The 17,853-nt window shown below is 41.4% G+C and overlaps 1 protein-coding gene across 5 annotated transcripts in view; it reads right to left on the bottom strand.

The window, feature by feature from the left end:
* Positions 1–17,853, bottom strand: part of LOC135501153 (GTPase-activating Rap/Ran-GAP domain-like protein 3) — a 185,742-nt gene that overhangs the window by 155,511 nt on the left and 12,378 nt on the right. The gene's annotated exons all lie outside the window — the stretch shown is intronic.

Raw genomic sequence — 17,853 nt, 5'->3', positions numbered from 1 at the left:
AAATCAAAACATTTCTGGAAAAAGTATACCAAAGGATACTTTTTATTTTATCCTTTTAGCGATATTAGATCAGAGGGAAGGAAAACAATATCCTGATTTCAGTGAAAGCAGCAGATGGTATATCATGTTGGTGCTGTCATAAGAAGATTCGGAGGAATATCGCTCCGTATTAATGGTATGCCTTAACGACTGGGTGGTTTATAGCTGTGGTGGTCCGAGAAGCGAAAGATCATTGCGTGAGCGTAGCTTTTGTTACAAGTGATGGCGTGATAGGGTATTCCAGTAGTTTCAGTGCATGAGGAAGTCTCTGTGACTGCTCACATATCGAAAGACTGCTCTTCTAAGTGATTCAGTTATACATGCATACACATACAGTGCATTAGAGCTCAGTGCGATTGGTCTATAACTGTGGTCCAAGCAGTCGCAATATCATTGCGAAAATCAGAGTCTGCTCTTTGCAGAGGTGAGTAGAAGATCTCAAGAAATAAGAGAAGTTCAGACACGGAGTTATGCTTAAGAATAGAAAACCAGCTGCATATCCACTAAACACAAATCAGTTTAGAATTGGCCCTATGCTAAGCTAAACTAGAGAGGAGAAGAAACATCACCATTTCTGAGACAAAATGTTGATGAAAGCACATCAGGTAAATAAACCCCTGGTTGAGAGCCAATTGTAGTCGACAACCCGAGAAGAACATGTACATGTCATAACATACACGGATGGGGACAAACTGAGAAACAACGACAACAACGAAGAAACAGTGCACAAATGTTCCACCGTCCTCTATAATCCCTTAAAAATTGTGACAAAAATCCTCAGTAAATATCCACACCACAATTGGACAAACCATCCACTCTTGATAAACGAGCAAAGATTCTTCAGTGACTATTTCTGTAACACTGAGTCAATAGCTAGATACATTCACTATTATTCAAACAATCGATGACAAGCCATGTGCTCCGGGAATCCAAGATGTCACCACTACCACGTGTCTGTGAGCATACGTCACCAGGCACCAGGGCTTCGAAAGATGTGCTGATAATCCTGTTTCCCGCAAAATAAAGCAATAATTTCCGAAACTTGCATCAAAAAGTGAAACGTACGCCCCGACCTAGCGATTGAATAGAAAGGAAATTATATTATGCAGCTAGCTTCCTGAATCCTGTTGAGCTAACTAGGCAAGCATTCGTTGTATCGATTGGGGATGGCCCCATGGGAGCAGCGCTGAGATTTCTGTGACGCGAGGTACCCGACCACGTGTCAGGCTTTCCCTCTAGGTAGCTGTAGGCGTGAGCGCTGAAGGTTTCTATTGTAACCTAAATGACAATTCCAAGAAAGTACCTATCGATCAGAAGGGGATCAGCCGTGCGATAACTAAGCACCTGTCCTGGTCTCCTCGACTAGTATAGTAGCAATTTCAAAGTGCGAAATCCGGGAGCTAACTACAATGTCAACGCCGAGAATGTTAGCACCTACACATACATCAGCCTCAGTCGCGTGCCACAGTGAGGACTCCGACGCAAAAAGTCCAACAACCGTGCCCGGGTTTTCCTGGCTGAACGGATGGTACCTGGGAGGCGTGAAATCCACTGATTTATGTTGTAACACCAATGACAACTTCGTGAACGCGCTGAGATCAGAAATCAATCTAATCACGTATTAGTAAATCATTTCTCCGATGGGTGATACCTGTTCACGTGTCTTAGTCGCCCTGACTGAACAAACAATTTTTAAACGAACACTTCCCGGGTTCATACCAATGTTCACTCCGTGAATTTAGGTACATCAACGCAATTACAAGTAACTACGTACGTGCGAATTCCAAACGCCCGACTAGAATAAATGTCGATGCCTCAGAAACGGAAGACAAAACGTGCACCAGACAAGCTGTTGATGAATCAGGACTTAATCCAGTAAATGGATATAGCGTTCATCAGCAATGATCCAGGCCGGGCGATCTAGGCGCTCCTTGAATTCTGATGCGAATGTCCGCTGCCATGTGAGTGATGAGAGGACTTGGGTAAACGGGCGGCAGGATATAGTCAAGGTGGTCGCGGAGCATTGGAGTCACAGCGTAATAAAGCGCCAAAGGTAAGGCGGGAAAATGGACCAGATATCTAAAGGCAATAGCGCCTAGCTCAAATAAACGCCAGCATGAGAGACCAATAAGCCTATTTTGAAGAACCGTACTGAAGCCAACTTTGAAATTTCCATTAACTATAATGAAATTCGAAAGGAGGGTATAAGACTCTTTCAAGGACAACCATACGCGCAAAATCCTGTTATAAACGAAGTTAATCACACAACTGCATTTCAAAGAATTGTTTTCTTGAAAAAGTTGAGTTCGACTCAACATCAACATCGCACTGGCGAATCTCTGAACTAAAAACGAGGGAAGGATGGTGGACCAAAAATGTAGACCAAAACTGAGGCGAAGGTTTGGGGGTCTGAAGTTTAGTGGGTCATATTAGACCGTTTATAACCCGTGAATTGACTTTTCGGCCGTGACGGGTTGATTTGACCCCGAGACCATAATTGTTTTCAAAACCTCATCATATTTTTTTTCCTTTTTTTTTAAATATGTTTTTATGATGGAAAATACATCCATGCTGGTGACTGAGACCATGTATCAGAAAACCAAACTCATTTTTGTTATATAATCTAGTCTCGCGCACTGATTTACCAGTGTGTGACCGGCTAAACCACGCCTACGTTCCGTATTGTAATGTCATTAGTTAAGTGAAATGAGAGAAAAGGATGTATTCTAGATGTTGCCATTTAAGCTATGAGTAACACTTTCCAGCGTTAATCAGGTGTTAATTGATTGAAGCGTGGGCAACGTTATTTTTTCGTAAAAATCGTCCATTCAAATTACAGCGGGATGACAATGTGTGAAAGTAATGTTAGTTTAAGAAGTGATAACTAATAAACAGGCAAACTGGTTTTTCGACTTCAGAACAACAGACTAACGTATTGCCTCTATATGTTCTTTGTGGAGACAATTAGCCTAATCGTGTGCTCTCGACTCAAGATTTAAGATTTTAACACAGGGCAAAAACCTTTTTCGCTTCCACATCGGACAAGAAAGAAGGGTACGTGCAAACGCTTCCTCCTGTCGACTCGACGTTATGAAGCATGTTCAATGTTGAATGCACAGTATGAGACAGCGCGTTTGATTTCTAAAGCTAAAAACATCAATGGAAAAGATTCAAGCCCGAGGAAACATTCACTTGCATATCCAATTTCGTTCAAAAAACCACCAGGCAACATTGTAGATCAAACCTCATTGCAGGACCAAAGATCCGTCTGAATAATATAGAGCAGAAAACAGCCAATCCTAGTATGAAAGCACCACGAATGATAGATAAGGTCCTATATTATCGAGATAAAATGACAACTCTCTTGCATTCCCGTAACCTTTCAGTTATATATCCGATTTATAAGCTTACGGGGGCGTCTCAATCGAACCGTGATCTCCGCCAGACTATGGGCGATCCCTTCGGCAGGTGAAAATGCACACCTGACCTGCTGGCTCAGAGTTTTCGTTATTACTTCCCAAGACAATTCGATCTCCAACAAAGAAAAGAATGGTGTTCTCATTACCAACCTCCATGATTGCACCAAATCTCATTCTGAGTCTTAAGAGTTTTTAGGATGAGTAATGTCTCTTGATTTAAAGTTTTGCGCGCTTTGGGAAGAGTAATGTCTCGTAATCTAAAGAATTTTGCGAGTTTGGGAACAGTAATGTCCCGTAATCCGAGGTTTTGCGAGCTTTAGGAAGAGTAATCCCCGCATCCTAAAGACTTTTGCGAGTTTTTGGGAAGATTAATCTTCGTAATCTGAATGTGATTGTACGTATTTTTTAGAACAACAATTTTCGTAATCTATTTTTTTCGAGTTCTGGGAAGAGTACTCTGCGGAATTTAAATAGTTTAGCGAAGATCTAGATTAGTTAAAATTGATGGAAAATAATTATGACATTCGTCTAGTTGTTATTGATGCTAACAGCGCATAAAATTGACTCCGGTGCCTCAGAGTACATTTTGACGTGATATCAACAACACTGAAATTCTCCAAAAGAAGAGTAAGTGTTGCATGCAGTTCTTTTGAAAACTGTGTTACTGAAGAGTAGTGCTGATACATTGATGAGAATAGCAGAGGGACGACACCACGTGACATAGAAAAGCTCCAACATGTTGAATATGGTCACATCACGTCGTCTATCTGTTCCCAATGAATCAGGACGGAGACCAATCACGTAACCCTCCGATACGAGATTCAAGTACCAATCGTGCAACACATATTAAAAGGGTGAGCGCAATACAATACCCTAGGGTTGAAGAATACAATATTTGCGCGTTTCCATGATTCACCTCGTTGGCATGGCAACCCGATAACAATCACCCGAGCTGAGGAGACTAGCAATTGTCGTTCTCATACCAGGGACTTGATCGCTGGGATCCGAGTCATTTATGACGCTCCACCCCGGGCTATACTACTCAACAAGTCAAGGCACTACTGCCTGTTCTTATAAACAATGAAAGAAACATGTCACAACAGGTAGAAACATACCATCATCTTTGCGCATGACCGGAACTCTCGTTACTGATGACGTCTTTCCATCCCTGCTTGTATTGGCCGCCATTGCCTCGACTAGGCCATTTTATTATTATGAGACTTGTAGGGTCTTTGGTCACCAAAAAACTTGTGACATGGATTGAAATAATGCATTAAACATTTTTGTTGACACTGTTTTGTTTTAGACGGCATTTTATTCTAATGTCATCCCCAAAATGAGTACGAATTTGTGGTCGCGGCCATTTTTAGTCCAATTACAGTACGCAAACGCAATGTATGATGTACAATGACTAATATAACATGGGAGCTAAGATTGGCAGAGAGAATATGCCTGAATATCATGTCTGCTTTGGAGATTTGCAATACAGAACATTCAAGTGTATGTCTACAGTTAACACTGCACTTGTCAATACTTTTAGGAAGTGACTACTTGGCAAGCCCGGCTTACCAAACAGCGACTTTTTCTTGTCCTGAATGGAGAGCCGAACTCATTAATATTAAAGGAAAGTCTCCAGCTCGCCAAACAGGGTAGATTTTTTACCTGTTTGGCAAGCCCGGCTGGCCGAACAGGGTGGCCTTTTAGTGCTGTTTGGCAAGCGGCTCTCCAAACAGGACAAAAAAAGATGCCTGTTCGGCGAGCGGCTTGCCAAATAGACCCGGCCATACTTTTAACGATATTCAACGTCTCGTTGATCTTTCAAAAAGAACCTTGAGCTATCACTGACAAAGACATCGTACTAACTCTCCCTTGTTTTCATTTATTCTTCAAGTCAGGAGGGACTACAGCGTGAATGGGTTTCCTGTTCGTGTTGTCTTCATTTATTGTATAGAGTCGGCAAAGGAATAAAACAAGGACTGGTGTCCTGTCTTACCAACTTATTAGTTATCAAAAATATGCTGTTCCGAGTCAACAGGGACGAGGCAATGTTTGGCTTCTCTGTCTTTGAATTGTCCCAACAGTGTTCAACATGCATGAAGAATTCTTTTAAACAAAGCGAATCGGTGTGGGTGGGTGGGGCAAATATCGCAAAACTTGTTTATCGTTAAACGACAATAACAACTGAAATCCCCGAAAGTTTTTCAGATTACAGAGTTCTCTGAGTCTTATATGTGTGAGTATATTACCAACGCTCAAAAGTGTATATTTGCAGCCGGGCAAGTTCTCTGAGTCTTATACGTGTGAGTAGTATATTACCAACGCTCAAAAGTGTATATTTGCAGCCGGGCATTTTTTTAAAGGGACGAGGTACATGTCAATTTTGCTGTAACAGACTTAATTTGAAGTATGAAACTCTAACATACTCGGCTCCCTTTTTATCGACCTAATATTGGTTATTTATCACATGTATCATCCTTTAACTTATGAAAAATGAGCTCCGTGATAAGTCGTTAAGAAGCTTCTGCGACGTTCCTTAAGCACTTAATCTAACGACTTAATTGTTTCGAAAGTTGATACGATACCTGCCAAGCCCAGTCTCAATTCATCAGCAAGTTGATTCGATTCAGAACATGGATTAGCTTCCTTTATAGGGTACATGTATAGGCAATGATTTATTGTTTGGAGTCGAGGAGTTGCTATCGTCGAAATGTCGCGGATGAAAGCAAGTTCGCCAAGCCTTATTGGTTTTTATTGTTAACAGGAGTTTATCATGTTGATGAGATGTTGATAGGAGGCAGGAGAGGTAATGGCAAATGCCAATCTCTGTTCAATGCAAACCATCTGACCTTATAAACGTGAATTAAGAGTAAATGAATGTTATTTTATATCAAATATGATATTGCACCGTTGGCGCTAAGTCGAATCCCACGCGCACCTCACTGAGGATCATGGTTATTGTTATACTCGACATTGTTATTGTAATACTCGACATTGTTATTGAGTAATGTAAAATTAATGATGATGCATTGAGAGTACAACCAACCCGGGAGGGCACCAAGTGCTTTGATAGCAATAACTGAGTAGGCCTACATTCCCGGGAGATATTTTTAAATGTAAGAATTCACCAGTTTTCAATTATAAGCAAATTTTCAATATTTAATTATATAATATCATAGAAATGCAAGTAAATTAAATTATATTTTCCACATTTCGTTTCAAATCTTATGATATTGATACGCAATTTATTGAGGACGCGTCAACAAGAAGGTCACCAAGCGTCATTCTTTGTCCATTCCGAGAGAATCGGCAAAAACCACAACTGCGGACAGTTTGTAAAGTGTATCATTTTAACCGATACACACTGTAAAGCATCTTCAACTCACGCTGAAAGCTAATGGACAATCAAGGTCAAATCTCAAATTGATACCGCGCAGCTGACTTGTTAGCTAACGCGGCTCCCAATCAGAATCATTTCCTCTCTCGTGTTCGACCAGAGCAGGCTTCCCGTCATTTGACAAACTCCACCTGCCTGCCCAGCTAATGGTTTCCGAATTGCGACATAATGTTGTCCTAAGCAGGACACATTCGACGCCCGGTGGCTTCAGGCCAAAGCGCGATTTTGTAATCATGATCATTATCGCAGTTGCGGCAGTTGCGGCTGGGCATCTGCGATGACCAGCGCAAACGAGAGATCGTGTTCGAATGCGAAGATCGTAGTCGAAGAAGTATCGACACAGTGCAATTTATACAAAGCAAAACGCTCTTTTTTCTATTGATAAAATATTTTAATTACCTATATGCGTCATTATCTCGTAGGTATTTACCTCTACGTTGCTTCAAGTTTTAAGACTTGTCGTATCACAGTGAGCCTTGCACAAACCTGGATATAATTCAAAGCCGCCAGGAACTGAAAAGCGACTTGCGAGCAACCTGCAATTAGTCTGCGAGCAAGGGTAATGTCATGAGCGCTTCACTCGATATTTGATGAAACTATCGAGAAGAGGATGCGCATCATTTACGACTCCCACCCCGATTTCAAATTTGAGATTAAACTACAGTCGTCTAAAGACAGCTTCTTGTGAACTTTACTGACGAAGAAAACAGCCACGCCATATAGTTCTCTTTGGCCAATTGGGGGACAAGTCTTTCCTCCCTCCGCTTATGTGATTGCCATTTTTCTTTAAAAAACTGGCCCATCCTGAGACTTTCCTGTACCCCACGACAGTCGTTGGTGATAGTGTCAATCTGGTATGAACGACCGGTGTCGGAAATGAAATCATCCACGGACTAATCTGGTCATTATTTTTCTCATAAAAAGACTCATGGCATGTGTCACTCTGCCAATGAGAAAAGTAGCAAAAAAGAACATTGAGGAACATTGGTATGTTGGATCCATTACATGACATGGATCACAGGACTATCGTATTGCAAATTGCAAAAGTCTGATATCAGGACCATTTCCTCTGCACTCTTAAAATTGATTACTAAAGTAACTACTTTATGTAGTAATTTTGCTACTCTGTTAGTTCGTATTGCACCAACTGTGAAATTAGTTCTTATAACTATCGAAATAATAATTCTTAACCACTTTAATGGTTATTTCTTACTACTGTTTTAGCTAGAAAAAACCAACTAAATTGCTCTTAAGTCAACAATAAGTCAGGATAGATCTCTTATTCGAAGAACATCCCGTGAGTCGTCGCCGGTGACAACTTTATAACTTTTATTATCAGATATTACCACGAAACCGCTCAAATAACTCTCTATGGGATGCACCTTACCATCCTACAACAACATTTAGGTCCAATAAATAATCCTCTTGATTACAATGATATTTGCAACGAGTCATCCATTCGAGGAAACAGCGGCACCAATAAATCGACACTCTGTCAATAAGGTGGGTGCAGACAGATTACTTGCCTGATACGGCGCTCACGAATGGCGTCCACGGGATTCGGGGATTTGGCTGACTTCTCCGGGCTTTGATCTGCGGAGAAGGTGATAAGGCCCGCATAGGTTTCTCCAGGATAAGGAGATTGGTAGCCTGATCGCATTCCCCGAGGAGATGGCTGCTGACGGTCCACGCTGTCTCTTGGGTCAGGCAGAACCTAATCTGGCGAACACATCAGGCGAAGAAGCTTTGCCTTGTTTCCTGTCAATCGTCGCGGAGACTTTTTTCGAGTTTGATTTATTTTGTTCTTGAGACAAAGGAAGAGCTGGGGCTAGTTAGTTCAGTTCAATCAGTTTGCCAATTTATAATCAAAGAGTGTTGAAGAATTCCCGATTCGGACTTCAAGGGGTTTTGTGGATGCGGTTAAAATCTCCGAGCTTTGATCTGCGGAGGACGTGATAAGGCCGCATTGGTTTCTCTAGGATAAGGCGATCGGTAAGTCTGAGCGCAGTCTCTGAGGCGCTGTCTGCGGATCGGTTCGAACCTTCCCCTGGGTCCGTCAGGTAGAACTTGGTCTCGACGTAAACAAATTGTGAAGGTCATCCCTTAGGCGAAGAAGCTTTGCCTTGTTTCCTGTCAACCGCCACGAGGATTTTCTTCGAGCGTTAGATGTATTTTTTTAAAACACCAAGATGATTGGCATAAAGGAGCGCTGGAGTCAGGTTGCTTGGTTAAGATAGTTTGCCAATACCCAATGAGCAGTTTCATAATCAAGAGGTAACGAAATTACCCGAGTCCGACTTCAAGAACTTGTTGGAATACGGTTAAAATCTCGGGGCTTTGATCTGCTACAGACGTGACGGCTTGCATTTGGTTTCTCCTACATTTGTAGGTTTTAAGGAGATTGGCAATCCGATCCCGGCGGGCGACATCAGGTGATATGGTGGCAACTATAAGTCTCATTAGCGAAGCAGACTCGTAAACAAACTGACTTCAGCTACATTTCCTGAAACCACACTGGACCTACGCATGCACAATGTGGCCGACCGACTATTTGAAATGGACTTGCCGAAACACTTGTCTTGTTGAAGAAGGCCTGTGTTGACTTAGTATGACCTGTATAACATTTTTACGTCATTCACAGTACCAGAACTTTGCCTCAATGTTGGAGCCAGCATTTTGACAGAATTGACACCAAAGCAATGATGCTATCTGACACTGTAATTGCTCGAAGAAAGTAATATCCGCCCTGCCACTCCAAACTGCCGAATAGGATAACCCAGTAACTATATAATAAAAAAAATGGAGACGACGTATTTTGCAAGCTGATTCTTTAACTGGGTACACGCGAAGGTGAACGTCCACGAGATCATGTTTTATATTCTTAAGACGAAAAAGCCTTAGCGGGAGGGGGAGACAGATGTAAGAACTGCAGAAGACATGCTGACATAGTTGGAAGCGCGCCTCCAAATGAACCAGGAAGAATGATACTTGGTTCGTTGGCGAATTAAAGGAGAGGGGATGGAGCGAAAGACCTGAATGCGAGAGGTTTCAATCGGAGGAATTGCATCAGGACGTCTTTGAATCGTTCTAGATTACCCCGATACTTCGACGACACTGGATATTAGTGACTTTGCTGCAGGGAGTGACGAAAACTCCGTCCTCAGGTTCACTTTGGGTGACACAAAAACATTATCTCCGCACCAGGAGTTACGCGTGTAAATAATTTTCTATTATCCAAGCGCTTAATTGGAAAAACAAAAAATAGTTTACTCATCAAACAGGATCAAAACAATTGAAGGAATAATGGGATTACTGGTACAGAAGTTTTATTTTATCAATTAAAGCGGACTGTAGTTTCAGTATGCAGGGAACTTAAGGTAACTGATACTGAGTGCAGCTTAAAATGATACTGCAAGAGACTTAACTTAATTGACTGCAAGTAGCTTTAATTTATACTGCTAAGGATAAGCTGCTTAAATTAAAGATGGCATCTTAATTAAAGATAGCATCTTACTGTTGAATAAGACACGCCTCCGATTACTGTTAACCGTCAAGATATCGCGGGTTTAAAAAAATCGCGAAAAACTGTTTTTGATTGGATAAAGTAAAATAATTTTCGTTATCCGCCAAAATCAATATAGTGAATATCATGTGGATTTTTTCAGAAGTCAAAGATTAAAAGGCGCCAAAAAAATAGCGGTTTGAAGGGGAACGCCATTCGTAATTACTGGTTGTCCAGGAAAATGGTATTGCAATTATAGACAATGCCGTAGTACAGTTATTATGCATACGAATTAGCTGAAGCTCGGTATTTATAGCATGTGTACATCTGTGCACACAACGGCAGTGCTAAAATTTATTTCAAGTACATATTTACGCAATTGGAAGTATCGATTAAAAATTTCAAATGTTTAACTAATGGCGAAGAGTTTTAAAGTATCTTGGCACTTGCCTGGCGCAGCAAATTCATTTCTGCTTTTTCACTTCACCGCCTTCATCAATCTGTAATGCAAAACATGCGTGTGTGACAGTCTGTCGGCAACAGAATACTATTGATACGTTGCAGCGGATATCTTCTAGCTGGTACGAAAAGACGAACGAAGCTTACAACGACATGCTTTCAGGGCGACTTAGGGCAAATATAAATCATTCCATGTATAATCGATAGTAACTTATACACTATTCTTACATTACGACTCATGGCCGCTGTTCATTTTGCGGTAAAAAGCAAGAAGTTCTTCACATTCGGCCACGTGCCGGCAGACCTCGATCGACGGGCATGATGGGTGGCAGTTGGTCATTGGGCACCATACCTGACGAGGAGAGACTGATCTCGCAGGCTAAGCTACTGATCTAGAAACAATCCGCCGATCAGGCATCCTTGACTGACTGTTTATACCAGTGGCACACCGATACCAAAAAATCACACGCGTCATTCAAGGTATATTTCGATGAAAACCTCTGTTAGCCTTTCCTAGATCCATATATCGTGCATTTGTTTGGCCTCCGCGTGATGATTACATTAGTTTAAGTAAATGGTAGTAACTCGTATTATATTGATGGTGCCCCCATTAAGATGTCACTGTCAGTTCCAGCGCGTCTTCACCAGAAACAGAATAACGAAGAAGCGGTACAGATAGATATCATGATACAAATGGATGGAAACTAATGCGTGTGCTATCTGGAATTATTTATAAGCAACAAGACATACGCCATTGAGTATTACGGGTGTTTATTTGGTAAACAACATTCGCAAGAGTCGAAATGAGTTTGGTATACAGAATAACATAAAATTAGTAAGAAAAGACTGGAAACAGGTTTATTTTATTATTCTGACGTGCACAGTACGACTTGAATGTGTCTTAAGCAATAAAAAAAAGCAAATTTTTTGTAAGACCCCAAGTCATTCCGTCAGAAACTATTGGGAACAGAAACAGAACGCGGCACTGCTGCCTTCCGTAGTAAAAAAGACAGTGTGGAAGCTTATAACTATACCTGAACGCAAAAGAAAGATTTACATCAATCTTGCATTAGTGTTTATAAATGCCTGTCTTTGCGATATTTCGTTTTTCTTCGACTACAGCAGAAAAATACGATTAAATCATTTCACAACCTCCGCACAGTTTTTAAACAGTTTGCCATAACAGTGCACAAATATCGAATTTCTAATCATATAGCATGCACCTGCTTCTAAGACTATCAAAATCGATAATTTCGCTCGTGAAAGGCAGGTGGAAATCGTAATAGGGAGTTGTAAGAAAACCAGACGGATATGATCGATGTGTTTTGGGGAATCAAACAAAACTTAGCCGCATGCAGATGATATATACATTTGAAAAAAAGGTGATGACAGAACGGAAGAAAACCTATCTAGCTGCAGACAGTAGCTGCAGGCGCATGGCTATGATAGCAAAGTCTAGGGGATAGAAAAAACACGAGCAGTTCGCAGTAATTCTGGATCGTAGCAGGCGCCACTAAATCTAGCGAGAGACACGCCACGTTGTTGTTATTGTTGCTTATTTTGCTCATTACCGCGAGAGCCGACACGAGAGTTGACACGAGCTTGTTAGCTCCGTTTGAAGCTGGTAACTGCGCAATAGGGATGAATTAGGTTCGTTAATCTGGTGATGCAGGTGTTGAAGGCATTGCGGCTTGACATTGTTAATAGTAAATCCAGCATGCACGTCCCAAAGCCTCTGCGCATGACTGCTAGAGGTCGCAAGAAAAACTGGGTATCAATCTCTCTCGCAGCGGTGTTGCGACAATCAACGATACGACATTCTGTTTCGCAAATATAGGGCTCACGAAAGTCTCGATTCAAGTTTTCAAATGACTTGGCGTCGGACAGCGACTGGAGTATGTTGCTGTCTTCGATCCCCGTTTTGATTCACCGTAGCTATGATAATGTTAATGTGGAGATCGAATGAAATTCCCCGCGACGATATACACAAAGACTGCGGCATGACCAGCATTTAATTTATTTGATGGGATTCTAACACGTTTAATAGCACATCATAGACATCTGAGACTTTGTTGTGATACTCAATATGATTGAAATGAGGTTGGTAAGTAAAGGAATTAGGCAGTTTTGAATATTTCATTAAGGGTAATAAAGATCATATCACAACTCGGCCATATTAAAGCCAGTGGTGTAACATAACTTTGCTGTTCTGTCGACTGATGCATGACAAATTTGCCGCAATCAATTTCTCGTCTTTTCAGTTCTCATCATTCCAATGCTCCAAGGTGTTCGGTGATAAACGCTGCCTGACTTAATGCAAATCACATACTGAAAATCCATACTCTCGTGTATGATTAAAAGTGGGCGGGATGGATGACAGCAAGATTAACGGTGGTTTAACTGAGAGAAAAAACGCATTTTGTTTTTCTTAAATACTTTTAGTTTGACGCATCATCAGCAAAATAGTTCGTTCTTTATGGTCTTTCTTGTTTGGCAACAAAATCGGCATGGCTCTTTTGCTGGTATCCTGCACCAAAGTTCTTCTTTAATGCTTATGGGAAAACAACTGAAATGTTATGCTAATCTTGCTCGTTTTCTAGAAACAACGACGCCGCGTTGCAGACTCTCATGACAGCTTATGTTAGCGCAACACGACACTGGTACATGATGCTTATCATAGGTGTCGCCTTATGTACCCGATAACTGATGGATTCGAAGCTCAAGCACTTCCAGCAAGAGATATCCAATTTGCGCGTCGCTCGTGTGATCAAAAATAATGGTCGCATAAATGCAAGGAACAGTATTTGAGAATACTATGCTTTCTTATAAAGACTAAGACTGTACAAGACCAAGCAAGGTCGGGATGCCACGTATTTGTAAAAAGGCGTACACTAACCCATGATCAAGGAAAGCTTTACGGTACAAAGGCCAGTCTAGGTTTAATTACACTTTGGCCCGGAAGTAAATATGGACGTTGTGACAGCTGTAGTCTAAATGGTGCCCATTTATATGGAGCCCTGCAGGCTAGATACCGTATTGAACGTCCAACGGGATTGCCTCCGTAGACTCTGCCCATTTTGACGCCCGTTGTCTGGAAGCTAAGTAATGTCAATACATTGAGGGTCAAGATGGCTTGATACAAGAGATTGAAAAAATCCCAATTTCACTGACATGGCTTAACAAAGTCATGATACAACTTCAAACGCCAGGTTTTTGTAAGGAACAAACCTTACCTCAAAGTAGACATCATTCTTCCATTATATTTCACTTAGTCAACATCAACACCAGAAATCGAAGAGACTCTTGACGTCAGTTGTTCTTTGAGAGCAGCTCACCTGCACTCAACAAGGCTACGACCATGTCCTTCATCATTAAAAAGGCCGCCGCGAAGAACATGACAACTGAATATCAACAAGAGATTTTAATGGTGAAAGATCAAAAGGTATGGTGGTGCGCCGCCGGGAAACCTGAGGAGCTTCCTTGGTCAGGAAACTGATAGTCATTTAGGTATATATTACTTGTACTTCATAATGAGACATAAGGTCACAGCTGATATCACCTTTACTGATAAGCCTAAAAATTGGCTCATTTTCTTGACTCATTCAAGGTCGGTTAACTGATAGTCGTCGGTATCTATGAGTTGCGCTCAATAATCAGAAACAAGGTCACGTCACCCTAACTGTCAGAACCATATTGACCTACGGTTTCATACAACAGCCAATGAACCGTTTGAAGCCATTCCTTCCGTATCACTGGTATCCTGTATTTAACGTAGGGTTTTTTCATGTCTGCCTTTCGCTCCGCGGAGCGACGGGGGAAATATAGCAGGAGATACTAAATTGATTTCAAATCGTAATTTTTCAATCAATTTCAAAAAGCTATTTTTTATATGAATATTTTTGTAAGCGAACTGTTTATAGTTCCCAAAAGCAATGCGACAGTGGTTGTTGTAACTCTTCTTCCTTTGGCGGGAAGAAGACTTCCGAAGATACACAAACTGAACGGATTATCTGAGGGTCATCAGGGCAAAGCTTGATAATATCGGAGGTTCTGTGGATAACACCGCGTATAACATTGGCGGGGTTGATTTGGCCTTAGCTAGCAAGGCCAAATAAACGTAATATTCTAAGTATACTTGTCACAAAGCCTGCAGCAATACAGATCAGCATCAAACAAAAGATAAATCCATAACGACACAGCCCCTGGATAGATCCTCGCCTCTATGCTCCATCGCATTGTGCTTTTGAAGTACAAGTAGCCCCTATCAGCGCCCAGGGAACGACAATGAGTGGTTATTAACCAAGACCATCCACTTATACCATGAAATCTGATAGCAAAGCTTTCCATCTTATCAAAAGAAATCGTTGGTGTTTCAATTATGACCATTTTCCTCCTGCTAGAGTGCCTTTTGATGCTACTACCGGCTGTGATTGCTTTTTCACGACTCTATATCATAGCATGAAAGGTCCGCGCCCGTCTAACATGGGGTAATGGCCGCCAATACATTATCATGGAGTCGCCATTACGTTCGCGACTTTTTTCAGGTTGGACCATATGACATGAGTTTACACGGCATGATACTACGCAATTTGTAATTTCCAGCGTGTGGCAGGGGATTTGGGTGATAGTCTTTGGCCGGAGGAGGTTCTGTGTGCGAATCTCGCTCCCAAAATGTTCCATTTTTTAATTCCATTGCCCTTGTCGGTTTATGCCAATCGACCCCTACCCCCATGAAAACTGTAGCGTTGGGGTCGATGTTGTCAAGATTTGTCCTGATAACCCTTGGAGAAGAGAGTAGAACAATGGGGAGCTATTCTGAAGTACCGATTGTCGGATAAAACACCGATTGTCGGATAAAACACCGATTGTCGGATAAAACACCGATTGTCGGATAAAACACCGATTGTCGGATAAAACACCGATTGTCGGATAAAACACCGATTGTCGGATAAAACACCGATTGTCGGATAAAACACCGATTGTCGGATAAAACACCGATTGTCGGATAAAACACCGATTGTCGGATAAAACACCGATTGTCGGATAAAACACCGATTGTCGGATAAAACACCAATTGTCGGATAAAACACCAATTGTCGGACACACTATTTCGCATCAGCGTAAACTGCATGCAATACGGTATCTGTGTTTTTGGCACAATCACACAGATACGTTAGAGGGTTCATATGGAAGGGTGATTATGTATTTTATTCAACTTTCTTGCCTCTCGCAAGCTTGAAAGAGAAGGCCAGTCAGACACCATGCCAGTTACGCCCCGACGATAAAAAATATCTTATATGCCCCCTTAAAACGAAGATAGGCTCCGACAAATACATGTACGGGGAAACTTTAATGATAAAGCCAGGCTATATAGGTCAGCCAGAGGTCAATCTCAAGTCGTTCACAGACAGAAGCAATAGTTAAGCTTCTCCGTCGGAGGACGGGTTTAAGTCCCAGGCCCAATAAGCGGCTTGTGGTGGGGACTTAGACTCGCCGACAGATGACTTTCCTTGATGGTGCATATCAGATGGTTTAAGGTTTGGGATAGAGACTGCTAAAAGATAAGGTTAAAATTACATTTGAAAATGTGAAATGACTGTACATTTTAGAGCGCATTTTACCGTACAAGCAAGTGTACTTTTTCTCGAAGGGCTTTACAGGCCTTTCCCAGCATAACCAGGAGATTGTTTAGAACCAGTACGCTTACATGTTAACTCTACAGTTGTCCAGCATAATAGCTTTTTATTAAAATGCAAACAAATCTGATGACAGTAAAGTAAAGGGTAGCAGCGAGGTATAATGATATTTTCCCCTATCTGAATGTAAACTGTATCTTCGAACACGAATATGGGATGTGTGAAATTTCCTATAATAATACCAAAAGATCGATTCCCACAACACAACCGATGTAATCTAGTTAATTTTTCATTACAAATCCTACCCTGATAAAAAATGTGAATCATAATATGTTGATACACGCTATAGTAGCCATGACCCAGATGATGTTTTGAAATTCTAACAGTCAACTCAATTAGGCGTGAGAGCTCATATCACCCATGTTTTATATTGGATGGGAGATCAGTATGCTGTGGCTAACACAGATAAATGAAGCCTTGTTATAAACGTTCGCTTGAAGCGGGGATTCTGGAATGGTCGATAAAAATTCTACATTCGGCCATTGGTTTGGTGGTCGGAATTTCGTTCTTGTCGTTTTTGTGTTGTTTGGAATGGTGGGGGTCCGAGAAAGGATCTATTCTACATCCATCAACTCGGGTCTGTTGACTTGTTTCAGGCCAACTTGTGCAGACTACGCAATCGTAGCATTGAGATGGATCACGCCTGCCAACTGTGAACATGTAAACGTCCCAATTCAGAACAACTGGCGTATTTTGTGTTCTACTACATGTATAGATCCGGTTAAATTATATTAATCTGGTCTATTCACAATGGAAGAGGTTGCGAATCAGATACGACTAACAGAAGTGAACGGGATCTAGTTGAACACCAAAATACGCATTATTACTCTAAATTGGGGCATTGCATGCATGACAGGTAAAAGCGAACCAAATCTGACACAAGATGACGGATTCAGACGCGGATGATTCCCGGATGGTTGCGGATGTAGCAAAGAATAAGAATGGTGATAAAGCAATGTTTCGTCGATGATTATAAATCAGTACATCGTGTTGAATTTTTTTTAAATTTTGTATATGTCATAAAAATATAAATGTTGTTTGCAGGTATGTATAAATACTCTAAAATGAGGATGATCATCTTATTGCCATTCAGATTAACCGTGTAAAATATTCATGACTTTCCTCTACATAATGTGATTTATTGTTTGCCCAACACCAACCACGCCTCGGCTTCACGTCACACCAACACCATCATTAAGAACGGCACTCGAAATTGTCCCATAAACCAACATGAACAACGCTTGAGGGATGCTAGGCTAATGAACCGACAAGGGGAAGCAGTCAGACGTGGTCCTAGGCTAAAGGAGCGCATATTTTGCATTCCAAAGGTAGGCGTGATAATAT

This window comes from Lineus longissimus, chromosome 17 (genome assembly GCF_910592395.1).
Source record: "Lineus longissimus chromosome 17, tnLinLong1.2, whole genome shotgun sequence".
NCBI classification, from domain to species: Eukaryota; Metazoa; Nemertea; class Pilidiophora; order Heteronemertea; family Lineidae; genus Lineus; species Lineus longissimus.
Note: the sequence above shows the minus strand (reverse complement) of the source record. Positions and strands in the feature narration are given on the sequence as shown.